The 19931-nt window shown below is 34.5% G+C and overlaps 1 long non-coding RNA gene and 2 pseudogenes across 1 annotated transcript in view; 1 reads left to right on the plus strand and 2 right to left on the minus strand.

Annotated features, from left to right (window-relative positions):
* Positions 1-6680: 6680 nt before the first annotated feature.
* Positions 6681-7344, minus strand: LOC107001226 (annotated as a pseudogene).
* A 186-nt stretch (positions 7345-7530) lies between these two features.
* On the minus strand, positions 7531-8217 carry LOC114074435 (annotated as a pseudogene).
* Positions 8218-19220: 11003 nt separating this feature from the next.
* LOC114074344 overlaps positions 19221-19931 on the plus strand; it is a 27671-nt gene continuing 26960 nt past the window's right edge. The window contains exon 1 of the long non-coding RNA XR_003574709.1: positions 19221-19584. This is a non-coding gene — a long non-coding RNA (uncharacterized LOC114074344). The remainder of the gene's footprint in view (positions 19585-19931) is intronic.

The raw sequence follows: 19931 nt of genomic DNA on the forward strand, positions 1-19931 counted from the left end.
TACAACATGTCTAAGTAACAAATTATGGTCGTTAACAATACTCTCCATTAGATTATAGCAATTATATTTATAAAGACAATCATCTCACTAGTCCATCATACATTGTCCTAGTAAATCCATATGATAGTTATATAACACCCTTCTAAATCGTTGTTCCAAATGTTATACCTTATTATTATTGATTCTTTATGTTCTAAATCACTAAAAGTTGGTTCAAATTTCCATTTTTCCGTTCCTAAATTGATCGAATCGTCTATTAGTGTCTCCTTGATTTTTCATCTGTAGCAACATATGCAATTTCTGTTGCTAAATTCGCAACATATAACGAAACTATTGCAATATATAATTATAACAAATGACTCTTTTTTAAAAGTGGCCCAATGATAGACAAAGCCCATTTTGTTTAACAAAAAGTAAAACAGGCCCAAACCATTCTAGAATACGTTTTCATTTTCATTTCAGGAATAGGGTTTTCAAATTTTTCATCTTTGCCGCTTCAATTTTGGCGCCTTTTTTCAAATCTCATTTGATTTTCTATCAGTCACACTGTTCTATATTTGATTCGCCTTTGGTTAAACCAAATTTCGGTACTCCAATGGTATGATGTCAAATGCTATACTAAGTCAAATTTATGATGATGAAAATGATACTATGTTGAATGTTAAAATGTATTGTAATCATGGAGATCTACTTTCAATGCAAACTTCATGGTCAAAAGACAATCCAGGTCGCAGATTTTGGTCTTGTCCACGATATCGTGTATGTTTGTTTATTTCTAAAATATTTTGTAGATTTCAGATCTCTTTATTTTTTTAATAAAAATTTATTTCTTTGTGGCATTTTAGGAGAATTCATGCAACTTCTTTAGATGGAGGGATCGTGAAGATGTTGATATACGATCCAAGTTCGTTATTCTCCGATTGGCGAACAAAGTTAAGAAGTTGGACACTGTTGATGAAAGTCATATCAAAAGATTACCAAGATGAATTTTGTAGAGCATACAAAATTATTATGTAGTTGTGTACAACCAATACAATTATCATAGTTGTGGAATTAAATAGACGTAGTTTTATACTTCTGATCAAACAACAAATTATTATGTAGTCGTGACGGACGAATGTTGCGATATATGCTTCAGCTGTAGCAACATATGACTCAGATGTTGCTACATATAATCATTTGTAGCAACATCTGACTAATATGTTGCTACATATAATCACCTATACCAACATATGACTCAAATGTTGCTACAATTGATTCGTCTGTAGCAACATATGCCACATGTCGTGATGGACTAATGTTGCGATATACGCATCAACTGTAGCAACATCTGACTCAAATGTTGCTACAACTAATTCTTCTGTAGCAACATATGCCATATGTTGTGAGGGACGGATGTTGCGATATACGCATCAGCTGTAGAAACATATGACTCAGATGTTGCTACATATAATCATCTGTAGCAACATCTGACTCAAATGTTGCTACATGTAATCACCTATACAACCATATGACCCAAATGTTGCTACAGCTGATTCGTCTGTAGCAACATATGCCACATGTCGTGCTGGACGAATGTTGCGATATACGCATCAGCTGTAGCAACATCTGACTCAAATATTGCTACAACTGATTCGTCTGTAGCCACATAGGCCACATGTTGTGACAGACGAATGTTGCGATATACACATCAACTGTAGAAACATATGACTCAGATGTTGCTACATATAATCATCTATAGCAACATCTGACTCAAATGTTGTTACATATAGTCACCTATACCAACATATGACTCAAATGTTGCTACAGCTGATTGGTCTGTAGCAACATATGCCACATGTTGTGATGGACTAATATTGCGATATACACATCAGCTATAGAAACAAATGACTCAGATGTTGCTACATATAATCATCTGTAGCAACATCTGACTCAAATGTTGTTACATATAATCACCTATACCAACATATGACTCAAATGTTGCTACAGCTGATTCGTCTGTAGCAACATATGCCACATGTTGTGACGGACTAATGTTGCAATATACGCATCAACTGTAGAAACATATGACAGATGTTGCTATATATAATCAGCTGTAGCAAACATATGACTCAAATGTTGCTACATAAAATCATCTGTAGCAATGTATCCAACAAATGTTGCTACATATAATCATTTTTAGCAACATCTAACTCAAATGTTGCTATAGGCGAATCATCTGTAGCGACATATACCTAATGTTGTGATAGACAAATTGATAAAATAAACATTGTCTTTAATTACATTGTCTTTAAGATAAAATAAAATAACATATTTGATAAATTACACATTGTCTTCAATTACAAGCATAATGTCAAGGCTTTAAGCACTGAGATATTATCCCATTAGACCAAATATATTGCATCCGTTCAATTAGATTGTCACATAACAGTGAACTGAGTGGATGCAATTCTGTCCGACTAATCAAGTGCTCAATGAACGCAATGGAATATGACCTGCACGCCGATCCACTTGCATTTTGTATCATAGGTTCTATTCGACCGTTAAATTCCTATGGTTGAGTGAGCAACTTCTCTGGCAAATGATTCATTATTCCACTCTGTTTTAGCAATTTAGGCAGCAACTCGAAGACAGATTGTGTGAGTGTGAAAAACTTGTCAATTTTCGTAACCACCAGGTTGCAGTCATAAACATTGATCAATCCCTCGTGCAAGAGAATCTCGACAGTCACGAAATGATTACCCGAAATGTTCATGACAGTCAAAATCCTTTTTGCATCAATCCAATCCATGCCTCCAGGAGTTGGCCTAATACCCTGACATAGTCAACCATATCATCATCCCATACAAAGTTATCTAGTAACTGACTCATGCTTTTACCACTTGACATTGTTGCCTCATCGCTCATTTGATTATATCTATGTAGGTAGTTCATACAGAAGTTGAGATCCAGGATTCTATCTCTGGGATCATAGTAGTCCGGGTATTTCCAATGACTCTGACGCATAAGGTTAAGGATTTCATCAATATATTGAAATAAAAAATAATATTAAATAGTTAGGAAGAGTATTCACTGAAAAGACATAAGAAATAGTTAATAATATAAAAAGTAGGATTACCCAGTCCCCCAACCAAACTGTTAGGCTTGTCATGTTCCTGAAATCTTTACCGTTAAAAACATGCATGCCGTATTCCATTTGAATATCCTTTGCACCGGTCACCTTAATTACTACTTCTTTTTTTGCTACAGAGGGACGCCTATAAATATTCAACATTTTATACTCCGTCACCTCTTCCTCCATTACGTCCCATGGAATTTCTCGAAACATCTTCCTCTTCAGATTTTGTATTGCCTTGGCAAATGATTCTTTTCTCTGCTTGGCCTTTGGAGTACATGCATGGCGCACATTTTTTGATGCAATGCCCTTCACACCCCTTTTGTTTTTAAATTCATTGACAGTTTCACTCAATTTTTTTAGATACATGATAGAATCTTCATCATGTTTCTTACACTTCTCATAGAGAAAGCCACAACATCATCTACAAGAGGTAGCCCCTTCGTGTTGTCCTGCAGCAGCAGCAGCAGCACCAACACAAGCAACAACAGCAGCACCAACACCAACCCCATCATCAACATCAACACCATCATCAACATCAAAAATAACTAATTCATTACTGACTTCATTAGGAACTCTCTCTCTTTTGATGGTTGTTGCTCCAGCCAACACCATTTTAACTCTATCCACAACAGGATCAAAAATGGTTTCAACCAACCCTAGAGTTATTAGATATGACATTTGCAATTCCTCTTCTGTTGGGGTAATCCATGGATGGAAAACCTAAAATAGTAAAAATGAGTAATCAATAAGAATTTTTTGTTGCTACAGATGAATTTTCTGTCACAACATGTTTCACAAATGTTGCTACAAATGAATCATCTGTAGCAACAGATGCAACATGTCGCAACACACGACTCGTCTGTCGCAACATGTGTCACAAATGTTGCTACAAATATTGCTACAGATGAATTGTCTGTTGTAACATGTGTCACAAATGTTTCTACAGATGAATCATCTGTAGCAACCATCTGTAGCAACATTTGTGTCACATGTCGCAACACATGATTCGTCTGTAGCAACATTTGTGTCACATGTCGCAACACATGATTCGTCTGTAGCAACATTTGTGTCACATGTTGCTACAGACAAGTCGTGTTGCAACATGTGACACAAGTTGCTACAGATGATTCGTCTGTAGCAACATTTGTGACACATGTTGCGACAGACAATTCATCTGTAGCAACAGATGAATTATCTGTAGCAACATGTGACACAAATGTTGAAACATATTCTTGTTATATACTAATAATAACTTACTGCATCAAAAGGAGGGTTAAAAAGATTTGGAATATGCCCTTCTTTGGTAGTTTTTGTTCTTGCCATCAACCATCTCATCATCCTAGGGGATGATCTCTCTTCTGCTGCAATTACTTGGTGGGTCAAATAAGGAATGGTTTAAAATGCCCGGGCCTGTAAAAAAGGAATACCTGTCAATAATCAAATGTTGAATTATTACTTAATATAATATAAAAAGATTAAAAACATTCAGCTTTACCATGAAAGCCCATGGAAAACCAAACAAGTTGCTGATCTTTTCTCCTAAAGGCCTCAACATGTAGTCGACAATTAGATGAAAGCTCTCATGACCCCACGGGTAGTTCTTGAAAGCTTCATTATCCTGACAGAAATTGACATACTTTAAAAGTATGTTGTTGCCCGGATCCTTCGGCAAAAGAATATTATGTGTAAACCAAAGTAAGCACAATGACTCCTTGTGCTTGCTTGTTGTATCCTCCCATTCCAATAAACTTGTATAAATCAGAATTTTTAAAGCTTTTGCCAACAAGGGACATCAAGTCCTGCTCCTCAGTTGGCAGTGACTGTTGTCCTGCTTCTGCTACTTCTTTAACTGTTTTCTTTCGTCGTGGTTCTGCTTTAACAATGTATTCAGGGATTGGCTCAACAGGAGGATGACATTTTAGCCCTGTAACTATGGCAAACCTGTTATGCCAAATAAAACTGGCATGCCACAATAATTAATTAGAATCTCATCGTTCTTATTGGAATTTTTAAAAATGAACCTTCGTTTCAAAAGTTCATACACGATGGTCATTTGAAAACATGGAAGTGGATCAATGGGCAAATAAAGAAAATGACCAAAACAACTATTTCTGAAAAAATCTTCCAATTTATTTCTCTTGAGGATATCCCTGAATTTGACGAAAGGTCTTCCTAGGACTGACCTAATGATGCTGTCACCATTAGCATCAGGCTGCAGATGCACAGGGAAAGTGTCTGCATTGATGATTTTAATCCCATCATCACCACTAGGATTGAACTCTTCATGAAGTTCTTGTTCTTCTTCATGTATTTCATTTATTTTTTCTTGTTGTGCCACAACTACTACTTCTGTATTTTCCCCTTCTTCTTCCTGAACTCCATTTATTTTCCCTTGTTCCTCAACTTCTTGTTTTCCATATTCTTCCTCCACTACTTGTATTTGTTGATATTCTTTTTGACAAAATTCTACTTCTGCTTGAGAAGAAGAAACCGCTTCAGTTGCAAGTTTTTCTAAAAGTGTAGTATTTTCGTTCCCCTTCCTATGAATTTTAGACCTAGCCTTGTTCTGGATCTTTGGTTGGTCAGATGTATCAATATCAAGTTTTCTTTTGATAGGAGCCATTATATTTGTATCTGCAACCACAAAAAAATATTTGAAAGCCACACACACATGAGCTATAACCACAAGTCAAAACAGGGCAATAAGCACATGCATTTCAAACCCTAATTAAATGTTACCTTACCTGAGAAAATATATATCAACGATAAAGTAAAAATTATGAGGACAACACCGCCTTGCTGTAGAAGATGATCTGTGAAGGAAGGACTAAGAGAATCGAAAAGAAGAAGGAGAAGTTGGCAGTAGAGAAGAAATAAATAAATTTTGTGGAATACAAAATGACATTTATAGAAGAGAGAGGAGAGAGGAGAGAGGAGAGAGGGAAAATGAAAATTTAAACCATTCAATTTTTTTTATTTTGACAATTCAAACTGTGACATATGTTGCTACATATATAATATCTGTTGCTACATATATACTAACTGTTGCAACACATAATTTTTTCGTGTTTATTAGTACAGAAATTACATATATACAAGAGAAATTAGTATAAATAAATAAATCTTGTGGAATACGAAATGACATTTATAGAAGGGAGGAGAGAGGAGAGAGGATAGAGGGAAATTGAAAATAAAGTCGTTTAATTTTTTTTCTTAATTTTGACAATTCAAACTGTGGACATATGTTGCTAATATATACTATCTGTTGCTACATATATACGAAGTGTTGCTACATATATACTATCTGTTGCTACAGATATACTATCTGTCGCAACATATATACTATTGATTGCTACAAATATACTATCTTCCGCAACATATATACTATATGTTGCTACATATATACTATCTGTTGCTACATATATACGAACTGTTGCAACATATAATTTTGTCTTGTTTATTACTACCGAAATTACATTTTAATTAACACTTCACCAATTGTTTTATACAAATTATCAACAAAAAGGTAATTCACAATGATATGATATACATACCCACCTATCTAATCGATGGTTGTGCACTCAACAGTTTCATTGATCTTATTTTTTTTAGTTCTACGCATCTCTGGGTCTTCATTATTACTAATGTAACCATTTCGAGCCTGTACAATCCCATAATTCCATAGGAGTGAAGCATATCTCAAGCGAAGGGTGTCAGCATTAATTCCACATGATGGTACTTGTAATCCATCACTCAAATATTCAGCGTATGCAACAACAAAAATTCCACAATCTCTGCATGGTATATCATCAATAAGAAAATATAATACCATCACATTTCGATAGTCGTAAGACAAAATAATATTGTGATACTTACAGACTACTGCTTTCTTGTTGGGCAATACCAGTAACTTGACTGACTTCAAATGGGTGAGATTTGTTCTTTCCTTGGTAACATTTAAGAATTGACCAGTTGGTTCGCTCATTTTGCTCAAAAAATCTACTCAACTCAAGGTACTTTGGCAACATTGTAGCCATCTTTTGAATCTCGGAGGATAGTTTTCTATTAGACCTATTTGAGGACATGGAATCATACACTTTTATTCACTGTTCCTTCAATGCAACGACTGCCAAGTCCCAATGGAATTCCCCATTACTATTTAAAGGGACATAAACATCATCTGTCAAGTGCCAAGGAATTCCAGAAGGTATAGCATACCTTTTCATTATGTCAATGATTTTACCCTCGTATTTACTAGAATTGTCAATGTATGTTTTGAAAAAACAACTAGTGGTGTTATATTGATATTCAGACTGAATCTTTTGCTTCGACTTCTTACGCAAATAGTAAAATATGACATCCACATACTGCACACATGCATCAAACAAGTGTATCAATTTAATTGTATATATTCATGTACTAAATAGTACATATAAAAGTGATCATGGATTTACCTTGTCATTCCAGTACCTATTGGGTTGAGACATTACGTAGAACCAGTCCTTATTCATTGGAAATGAAACTACTAAAACAAGTTCGTCAAATTCAAGATTTGAGAAATTGGCTAAGTAGTGATACTCCTTGTTTCCTTTGCAATTGTGTAATTATTATATATCATTATACATTGGACAACAAGAAGAAATTCTAATAACAGTTGAATGACTTTACTTGCTTTACTTTACTTACTTTTTTGCATGATGCTTGTAAAGACCCTCTTTTATCCATTGCGAGAAGGATGACATTAGTTCAATTGGACCCTCACCGTCAATGTTAAAACCTTCAAATAGAAATTGTCGCTTCACATCACAATTGACAACTTCGACTTTTTTCCCTTTTTTTTTCGCTTTCGCCTTTTCTTTCTGCTTTTCCTTCTCCTTCTCCTTCTGCTTCTGCTTCTCCATCTCCATCTCCTTTGCCTTCTTCTTCTTCTCCTTCTCCTGTTTTGCCTACTTCTCCTTCTCCTTCTCTTCATTTTCCCTCTTCTCCCTCTCCTTCTCCTCCTTTGCCTTCTTCTCCTTCTCCTCCTTTGTATTCTTCTCCTTTTCCTTCTCCTTCTCCTCCTTTGCCTTCTTCTCCTTTTCTTTCTTCTCAATAATCATAGAAAGTGTTTGAGAAATAGATTTTTTCAACCTCCTACATTTCAAAGGTTGTGAAGTCTTCTTGGATCTTTGCACATCAATATTATGATACATTTCCTTAAAAATATCAGTGAGTTTTTTAACACTACTAATAAAATAATCATGTTGCTGCTCACATTCTTCGCATAGACAAAAAGAGCATTTCATGTTAGAAGATTGAGTTGTTGACATGGATGAAGCTTATTGATCATTTCATCTACAAGGTAAACAAAAAAATATTTAGATTTTACAATTCATTATAAAATAATAATAGCAGTATGTTGCAACCGATGGATAGTCTGTTGCGATAAATTGACATTATGTTGCCACATATGTACCTGCTGTTGCGCAACATATCCATCTTATGTAGCAACAGATGCATCATATGTTGATACATCTATACATATTATTGCAACATTTGAATCTTATGTGGCAGCAAATGACCAAAATATCAATTTTACAATTCATTATAAAATAATATTAGCAGTATGTTGAAATCGATGGATAGTCTGTTGCGATAAATTAACATTATGTTGCCACATATGTACCCGTTGTTGCGCAACATATACATCTTATGTAGCGACAGATGCATCATATGTTGACACATCTGTACTGATTATTGCAACATTTGAATCATATGTGGCAACATATGACCAACATATCACTAAAATGTGGCAACATACGTTAAAATCATATCAACAAAATGACCAAAAAAAGAACAACAACAACAACAACAAAAAATGACTTCACTGAATGATAACATTACATATACATTTCCTCAAGGAAGAGTAACGACAGATTTCCGAATTTCTAAGGAAGAAGATGAAGAAAAGAAGAGAGAGAAGAGAGGACGGAAGATGAAAAGATTTTTCTTTTTAAATGATTCGGTTTGAATTATAGAAGTGTGATTTTTGTATTTTATAAAAGATTAGAAAGTTTTGAAAATGTTAATTTGGTCCCATAATTAGTTAATTACGTTTTAAAGAAGATTTGACCGGCTCTTGGTCAATCTGTCACCTAAAACAAAAACGAGACTTATTTGACACCTTTCTTGATAGGCTCTTGGTCAATCTGTCACCAAAAACAAAAACGAGACTTATTTGACACCTTTCGCTTAATTTTCTCATCTTTCTTTGTCCACCAAAACACCTCATCTCCATTAAAAACACCTTAATCACCATACCCCTTGCATAACCAATCATGGTTCTTCCAACTAACTTTAACCTAACCATCATCCCTTTCGATGATCCAAAGGACTCATCCCGTTTTCCTTCCGTTCTTTAGATCGACTCTTTCGATGAAACTCATTTTCGATATCCTCTCATGGAAGAAGCATCAAATCAGGGGGAACCAAGAAACAAATATGTGAGTGTGATTGTCGAAAAGGAAACTAACTCATGGAGTGAATCAGCCAAGGCACCAGTTCAAGTAACGCGTTCAGTTCAGCATATCAAGGATGCAGAATGGGTAGAAAAGCAACTAGGGAATTTTATATCAATGCAATCGGGTCTGCTTCCTCCATTAAAAGTATTGTTAGTGGTGTGTCCTTTAACCCTCACTATTGAGAATCTATCATCTATACTTGGGTACTAAACAAGCGTTGGGATCACTATGTCAAGAGAGATTGTCCACCATTGGAAGGAAATACCACTGCCATTGACATATGTCGTCGATTCTCCAATGATCCCACATTGACTGAGTACACCAAGGTTAATAAGGCAGCTATGCTATCCTTGCATATACTGTTGTTTGATGTGGTGCATAAATTTTACCTAGATAGCAAAAGAGGACAGAAGCAAATTACATGGATCTTACTATCTAAGATCTAAATCAATTTGCCCGCTTTGATTCTTAGTCATATACATAGCTTGTGTGTGCTTTATAAAAAGGAGTGTGGTTTGGCATATGTGTTCTGGTTAGGTATGGTGTTTGAGTATTTTATCTTCCGGTTAATGAGTGGAAAATTCAGACTATCAGCGATGTTTAGGGAGAGGTGGATCTTGTTACTATGCCTGACACTAAGAGAGGGACTAATGCGCCTGTGCAAATATTGAAATCATCCCTGATTGCAAAGGATCAGGAGATAGACACCTTAAAAGAGGCTCACTCTGCAGAAATGGATCAACTTCGTCGTACACATGCGGAGGAACTTGAGAAGTTGTGTGCTCAGAATTTTCAAGTGAGGAAGAATTGACTCAAACTCATATTGCTTTGGAACATGAAAGGAATGTCAATTTAGAACATCTGAAAAATATTTTTGAGTTGCTCTCTACGGGTTCTTCTTCCTCTTCCCATTTTATTCCTCCTTATGATCAAGCTTAAATCCCAATGTGCAGGGTGATGCGTATTTGTGTTCTTTATGTCAACATGTAGTTTTCTTTTCTGCTTTTTCTGGATAATGTTGTCTTTTGTTTCTCAGTTTTGTTGTCTAACTAATGACTGTGGTAGTAGTTGTTTTTGGTAAGGAGTTATTATGCTATTATTGTTTTATGTGATTGGAACTATTGGATATGTTTTTTCTAATGTCAAAAAGGGAAAGCAACAGTGCATATGAGTTACGTGATTACTTACCTATCAATGCTAGCAGATAAAATTTGTCATTATCAAAAAGGGGGAATTTGTTAAAGTCTTGTTGTTTTGAAATATGAAAAAGTTGTGTAAGACAGGTAATAACAACATGTTTCAGCGAATTCAAGTTTGAATAGGAATACATGTTTCAATGAACTCAAGTTTGAATGGCAATACACGTTTCAACGAATTCAAGTTTAAAAGGGAATAAACTTACGACAAAAACTATTTCCTACTTGGTTAAGGAAATAGTTTGAGGTGGCAGTAATAAAGAGTCCAAGTTGAGTTCAACAAGGTTTGTGTAGCGGAAAAGACAAAGTTGAATCCAACAAGGACTTGTTGAAGTTTTGATCTATAAATAGGGGCTATTTTCATTAGAAATTTTTGTCCACTTACATAGTGAGAAAATAAAAAAACTATCAAGAGGTTTGAAAGATTTTTTTATATTAACTTGGGGAGTGCTGCGAGTTGAGTGAGAAGTTGTAAGATTGTATTCAAGATTCTTATTTACAATCTGAGTTTGTGATTAGGAGTTGTTCGACAAGTTGAAGAACTTGAAGAACACTAAAAGATACAAAACTAGGGGGTTTTGTGTCTTGATGTTGAAAGGAATTAGAGTTTATAATTCCTTAGGTAGTTTTGTAATCGTTGTATTGTTTGAACATCTATAAATAATACAAAGTGTTGCTCGAATTATTTATAGTTAAGTTTCAAATAAACAGAAACATGTTGTCTGTATGTGTTCGTTTGAAGAATTCAGGAGGGTAGAATTCTAACACATTCTTTAACTCTTAATCCTACTTTTTGGGAAAAAGGCATAAATCCCTCTTCAATTTTGTATCAAAAAGACAGTTTTACGTTTTTTCTATTATGACGACCTATTACACACCCTTACTATTTAAAAGTTAATCTAATAAGAACACAATATTGTTGGTTCATGATAATCGTCAGAATATAAATGAGCTGGACAATTAAAAAAAAATAGCAATGCAAAACTAGAAAGGATACAACAATTTACTAGCCACATAAGAATCTAGAAAAAAAATATGACAATCAACTAAACAATATTCAATTTCTCAATTATATTTTCTGTACAATTTTTTTTCTTCAAATATCTATACATGAAATTTTTGTTAACAATATATATACATCTTTGAGAGAAAATGGGGACCCAAAAAAATTGGATCCCCAAGCTATTGCTTTAGTGGCCTTATGATTGAGACGACCCTGCTCATTGATTATTGTCTTATTTCCCTAAAAAAACTTAAGCTCTGCCTTCAAATAATACCATTGATTAGATTATACATAATTGATGAGGCATTTTCAGGTGAATGAAATTGAAATGGTGCATAAAGAAACTGTAATTATAATAATTCACCACTTAAAATATATAATATATTTTTTTATTAATGCTTGAAATTAATTTATTAGTGCAACATAAAATTGAACAAAAGAAGTAAAATGTGTCACTCAGAAACCACATAAAATGTGTTATCAATTTCAATAATTAACCACTTAAAAATTTTCATATATTTAAAAGAAAACGATTGACTCTTATAATTTTATTTGTGCTACATAAATTGGGACATATGAAGTAACATATAATAACTTAAAATTCCATTGAAAGTAGTGCAAATCATAATAAATTAATAATTTAAAGTTCCATTGAAAGTAGTGCAAATCATAATAAATTAATAATTAATAACTTTAAATATTTAAAAGAAATAAAAAGTTTGATTGACCCTCGATTCAGTGCCGCATAAATAGGGATGGATGAGTAACATATATTGTTTAAAGATGATGTATGAGTAATATAAATCACAAAAAATTAAAATTTAAAATTTAAAAGACATAAATTTTTTTGTAGGTGATTCTCAAAATTTTATTAGTGTAATATAAATTGAGATAAGAGAGTAACATCTATTTTTAAAAAAATCGTATATATATCACAATAATTAACAATTAAAAATATTTAAAATTTATATTTAAATGTAAGAGACTCTAAATTCATTTTAGAGAATATAGTTGTTTTTGTCCTGTGTTATTGTCTTATTTTTGTTTTGGACCCTATGATATCTCATTAATCATACTTAACCTTTAATAAATTAAAGTAAGTAATTTCAGTCTTTCTACTAACAGTGAATATCAATTTAAACAAATCACTTCCGCATGTCAAGGTAATTTTGATATTACAATAATCATATATATATAAATAATAATATTTTCTATTGAGTTCACGTGAAATAATCCATTTCACAGTGAATTGCACTTCCCAAAGTGATGCCATTCATTTGGGAAAGTGAAGATTCAAAGTAAAACTCATTTCTCAAAATGATATCTCTTTCTCTCTCCGTTTCTTTCTTAGCTTTAGAATGACAGAACTCAACAAATTGTTGATGAAATTTTAGGAGAAAATTAAAGGCAGAGCTCATATCGTTTTGAATTTTTTTTATCGATTTTTCAATTTGAGCTAGAGGTATTTTTGTTCATCCCTCTTCAATCTTTCTTATTGCAAGCTTCGGTCCAGCCTTTATGTTTCTTGAATTCTGTTGTTTTTATCAGAATTTAGGATTAAGCTTTTATCTGATTTGATATACGAAGCTTTTACTTACAAAAAAATTGTACATGGTAGCTTAAGTTTAAGGTAGGTAAAATTGATTTGATAGTGTGAATTTTTTTTTTATAAACGGAAATTTTATTATCAAGGAAAGATGTTTGCAAGTATAAGCAAGAACCTCAACTATACTTCCTTGGTCTAGCACCAAGAAGGTTGCTTCTCAACACTGTCCTACTTTTCATGCTTACGTCAAGACCAACAACCACCAGCTCTCCCCTCTCGACTTGTTGGTAAGGTGAGAGATTCAAGTCCGATTTCAGGTGGCTCACCCTCCACACAAGCAATGCCCGACAAAAGTGAGATGGGAAAAGCTACAGGCCCAAATCTAGGGATAAACATTAAGACCTTGAGAAAACACAGTGCTCAGTTCAAGTTATTGATACCGCGCCTAAAATTAAAATTTTAGTCATGTCCATTCCAAAAATCATAGATAGTAGCTGTCACGATCGGGGTCTAGACCCTAGCCGAAACCGGCGTCGTTGACCTCTCAGAGGTCGCAGACAAGCCTACTTACGTCGTCATTATATTTGTTAGGTTAATTTTTTGGAAATTTTGAAACTTTTTGTTTTGTTTTAAGTGTACATAGACTTCATAGTTATAACATGCATACGCGTAAAAACAAGTTCATTGCTCATGTGTATCAACCATCTAATAAAGAATCATTCAATCTTGAAATAAATTGTCTTATAGCATAAGTAACAATTGACAAAATGACAGCATTACATAAGTCTGAACAAAATAGGAAAGAAATACTAGTGGAACATACTCCACTAGCCTAAACCTATTACTAAGCTCAAAACATAACGGCAGGCATCCTCGAATGTATGAGGACCTACCAAGTTCCGATTAAAAGCTCTGATGTCCGAACAACTGCAATGAATGTCTTCAACGTCCTCCTGAACTTGCACCTAAAATAGTATAATGTATGGGATTAGTAAACACTTGTACTAAGTATGGGTGTGTGCAAGTACACACCAAGTACATGCATGATTAACAAGAGCTCTCTCCTAACGATATGAATTATGGAAAGCCAAGTCAGTTGGACTTGCCAAATCAAATTAGGAAAGTCATGCTATGAGAGTAACATGCATCATCATTCTTTTCATATTGCACACAACACATAACATATTTCATATAGCACGCACATATATCACATATAATTCATCATATACCATGATACCTTGGAATCACGTATTTAATATTAGACTTCCCAAATGAGGGCTCAACATATGGGACCTCAATTTGGGAGCCTACCTTAACAAACACAGAGTTTGCTTCTTTCATTCATACGTAGGTCACATTATTCATTTCATTCATTCATAGGCTGATGTAAACACCAGCTATACCTAGGATGAAGTTTAAGACTCTCATCGGGATCATGAAGTGCAATGACCAAGAATGACCTAATGTCATTACCTGAATCTGATTTCACCTCCTGATTGTCTTGCAAATACATCTTCAGTATCATTCATTTCATTATCTTTCATACTTTAAGGAACTTCAACTTTAACCAACATACATCATGTGAGCATCATGAAATTTGGTGTCTTCCCCACACCATAAAGAGGTGGAGTCACTGGCCAAGGTGAAACCAAAACATCCCTATCTCGCTTAGGTGGAAAACCACTGGCTAGTTCCCTATGTTGGAAGCATAGTTCAAAGACTAGGAGATTTAGGGAGTTCGATAACCACCTTGGTGGACAGTCTCATCTCATGAGAATTACGTGAACCTCTGCCCTTCCCGAAAGAAGGCATCACCACTCATAGCTAGCCTAACGGTGCTCCGTTTAAAGTTCCTATTTACATTCTTTTCATACATCATCAAAGCTTGCTTCTAGCATGAGGTAGTCATAGCTCATTAGATGATTTATCATCTTTTCTTTACGTATTAAGTGTGAATTTTCCTTACACTTACATATAGAGTGTTATTGAGACTTGTCTCATAGTATTCAACACTCTCTGAATTGTCCTTACACTTACATATAGAGTGTGATTGAGACTTGTCTCTTAATATTCAACACTCTCTTAGGTGAGTAATTTTTGTGACATTATATTGGCGTAGGTACAACTTGTCTCACTTGCACTAGCCTCATATTGTGGTGCCACCCTGTTCTTTCTTAACATCTTTTTATTTCATCTTTACTCACCTTTCATTATTTGTTCATTGGATAACATATACATGTTTTTTTTTTGAAATTTACATGGAGGGACATTGATTTTAGGCGTAGATTCAACTTTTCTCACTTGTACTAGCCTATCCTCATGTAGCCACTCTTTCTTTGCTTATTCATCGTTTAGCATAAATACTCTCTTAGAAATTTCATTTAGTGACTTTGATTTTTAGGCGTAGATGCAACTTGTCTCACTTGCACTAGCCTATAGTCATGTAGTCACTCTTTCTTTGCTTATTAATTATGAATTCATTCTTAACACTTTATTTTGGAGTATGCTTGATATTTGACTCGACATCATTCTACACTCCCATAGGTGAGTACTTCTGGTAACGTTTTCCTAGGCTTGGTTGAGACTTGCCTCACTATTCATCTTAGCCTCTTATCATGTTGTCACTATTTTCATTAGCTTAAGCATATTAGTTCTTCATAATTACTCACCCCATTACGTGAATATTCATTTCGTCATATGCCAATGCACTTGGCCTTTTAGTGTGTCTCACACTCTTACTTAACCCTCCTGGAGTCACATCGATTCATCACATACATCTTAGGTTCACTTACTTTTAAACGTACGCTGGACTTATGAATCCATACGTACAAGCCATGAGGTTTCATTCATAATTCTTCTAAGTGACTCATACTTACCCAAGATTATGTGGTACAAGACTTATGCACTTGTAAGTATGCCAAGGTCTCGAGTTCGATTCCTATGGGCAGCATTCATTAAATATTTTTTCACATAAGACTTATGTATCAATACGGAATTGGGCAAGGGAACCCGGTTTTGAATCCCTTGAGCAACACTTAGCCTCATATTAAATTTTTTATTTATATTTTTCAGCTTGGAGACTTGAGCTCTAATCCCAACACCTACACTTTTTTTTTCTTTCCTCTCTTTTCGATAAAGACCAAGAGGATGTGGGATTGATCCCCCACAACCTCATTTCATTTTTCTTTAATTTTTCTCCTAACTTCCTCACCTATCCGAGAGGTTGTGGGTTCGATTCCCACACCCCTCATTTTATTTTTCTTTCATTTCCTTCTATCTCCCTCACCTATCCAAGAGGTTGTGGGTTCGATCCCCAAACACCTCATTTTTTTAATTCTTTTCCTCTTTCATTCCTTCACTTGACCTTACCCCATTTCGAATCCCCCTTACCTCATTTTTATTATTGAATTTTTAATATCTTGAATATGGTGAGGTCTTGGGTTCAATCCCTAATGACCTCACATCTTTAAAAAAAATTAAAAATTTCAGCATCTTACTTAATGCTTAGCCGAGACCAAATTTCCAGATTTTCTGGAAATTTGTTCACGTTTTTAGTCCATTTTTTAAATCATTTGTACGTTAGATTCTTAGGTAATTCGCTGGATATTTCGTACATTATTATGTGCCTCTTTTCCAAGTAATATAACACAAAAAAACACAAGGCTTTAACGTGCCATTTTCATGCTCCAAAACATGCCCAAGAACACGACTGGCTACACACACATTGCACACATTTTCATCATCACATAAATTCGAACATACATACATGAACATAATCATCACAAAAACACAATATATCCCTAATTTCTACTAGAAAACATACCCAACCTACAACAATCGATGGGAGCTAGTGACAGGGACATGCAAAGGGGAACATTCGTAGTTTTCGGATTAGAATTTGACTGAATCTTAGGGGTCTCTTGGGAAAGGGACTAAGAGAAAGAAAACCCATACCTTGTTTCGTCGTTTAAAACCTTTCAAATCTGATCTCAAGGTGCTGCCAACTCCCACGAAAAACAAATGATTCTCCAACATAACTCACGCGCAAACCGTTTAAAAAATGCTTTCGCTTTTCGTTTTTAGTTTAGTTTTTCTTTTGATTTTTTCTGTGCAAGTTCTTTAAGTGACGAACTTTTATTTTTTTTCTTTTTTCTAATAATAAAACGTGAGAATGAGAGTCAGAGGCGTGAGAATGAGAGTGGAGATATGTGAGAGTAAGTTTAGGAGTAGGAGTTTTAGGTGAAGACTTAGTCAAACTAGGACTCTTGTTATTTTAAATTAAAAATATGATTTTAACTTAATTAAATTAGAAAATTAAATACCAATATATTCAACTTAATCATTAAATATCAATTAATTCAATTTAATTATTGCTTCCACCAAGGATCGAACCCGGGTAAAGCCTAACTTGCGAAAATGGGTCAATTCGGGTCAACTCTATCCGAATTGTCCACTATTTATTTTAATTAATTATTTAATTAAATATTTAGGATAATTATAATACCACCCTTATCCTGGAAAATACCATTTTAACCCTAGACCCTCCAAACTTAAGATTACCCCTTTCAAGTCTGGTTAAGACTCATCCGCGTGAATCTTAATATTCGGGTGCCCTACATGGCTGGACCCAAACTTGACTAGCTCAACTAACTCACCAAGTTGGTTCGATTGGATGGTGCATAGGTTCAGTGGTTTGGTTCCACGTGCATCGATCCGTGTGAACCCGGTCTAATTTAGGCAGTCTAGGTACGTTAGGCATTACTTAGCATGGTCATTTTCAGGTTGTTATAGTAGCATCCTAGTTTTGTGCAATGTTGAAAAGTATAGGGTGCTGCTCCATAAAAGTTGAAAGTCCAAGCCAAAGATCCCTGCACGAAAATACCTTTATTCACTTTCCAGTTTGCAGAGGGGAATCTTATCATATGATAATATAATTGTTTGGTGGCCCTTTAACTTGAGTATGCTTACGAGGGAATCTTATTGCATATTATCAAAAGATTACTTGATGTGCAACTTACATAGGTCCTGACCTGCTAGACATTACAGAGCATGACGCAGCAGAAATATAGTGTGATGGACATACCTGCTACCATTGTTAGCGATACAGTCGGATTCTATAATTCTTCTTTTCCTCAAAAATCATCTAAGCACTCAAAACCTCACTCTTAGTTGGTATGGAGTTTGTAGAAGTATTGTGCTTAGAGACCTTTGAACCAAATAACATATTTATAACTGTGCCCTTATCAAGAACGGTTAAGAGGTTATGGGAAGTTACCAACCACTAGAGTAGTAGGATAGTAGATCCATATAGTGGGATAATGGGTAGTTAACCATTATCCCATTAAAGGGTTAATGGGTAATTAATCACCTTCCTATTGTTGACACCCAATTTTGACCCTCCCCGATCAATCAATTGACGAGCTTCTTAGTTTTCAAACGACTTAGAATAATTTGTTTATAAAATTCAAAATATTTTGAAAGTTTATTTTAAATGGTTTTGTCATTATTTTTTAAATTTTTAGATAATATATATGTTTTTCCTAATTATATATAGGATTAGTATAGCTTGTGATTTTTCGAAATCGCGCCGAAAGATTTATCTCGTTTAAATATTTTACTATTTAGTTCTCTTATATAATAGCTTAGGCTTTAAATTATTTAATTTGTATTTAAAATAGTTATTTTATTTCGTTAAAATTAGGAAGCTCATTAATTAATTGATTCATTTTATTATTAGCAAAATAAATTAATTCAGTTTGTGAAAACCCAAAGTTAGGCCATTTGTTGGCCCAATGCCCATTCCAAATGTTATGAGTCGACCCCACCCCTTTCCCTTTTGTTGACAAAATTTCCAGTGAATCCAATCTTCCCTGCAGCCCATACCTCGTTCAATTTTCAGCCCATAGAAACCCAGATCCAACAATTCATCTAACAAATTAATACCCTTACCCGACCCACTTCCTTTTCCCAACGTTAACAGGAAAGCGGTCAAAGCAAACAGGTTCACGCCAAGCACGATCATCATCTCGTACGAGTACGCACAACCCTTTCCACGTTTCCAGTTGCTGCCTCTTTTGCAGGTCACAGGTTTTGTCCTTGCGATGGCGAGATCAAGAACTGCCAAGGACATAGAGGTTGATCCCGATCGTCCATCCTTTTCCCTTTTCCAGTTCAGAGTTAAAATTCAAAGGAAAAAGAAGAAGTTGGTCAATCCAAAAAGGGTAGGGATTTTGATTTTAAAGAATCATTTTGATTTCCCTTTTCTCCCCTTGATTCCTGTCCATTTTTCCGTCCTTTGACCCCTCTCTTCTTTCCGAGGGAAACCCTAAAAATCTTGTATATATAATCGTTTTTGAGCTTTGGGGAAGGGAGGGTGGATTTTTTCTGATTTTTTTTTAGATGTTTTGGTCGGATTCTCTTGATAAGCAGAAACAGAGAAGAGAAGTTGGAGAGAAACCTCTTAGCTTCACTTGTTTAGGTTTTTTTTTTTTTGAGTAGGAATACTAAAACGTTCATACAAATAGTAACATATATATATATATATATATATATATATATATTAAAAGAA

This window comes from Solanum pennellii, chromosome 10 (genome assembly GCF_001406875.1).
Source record: "Solanum pennellii chromosome 10, SPENNV200".
Lineage (NCBI taxonomy): Eukaryota > Viridiplantae > Streptophyta > Magnoliopsida > Solanales > Solanaceae > Solanum > Solanum pennellii.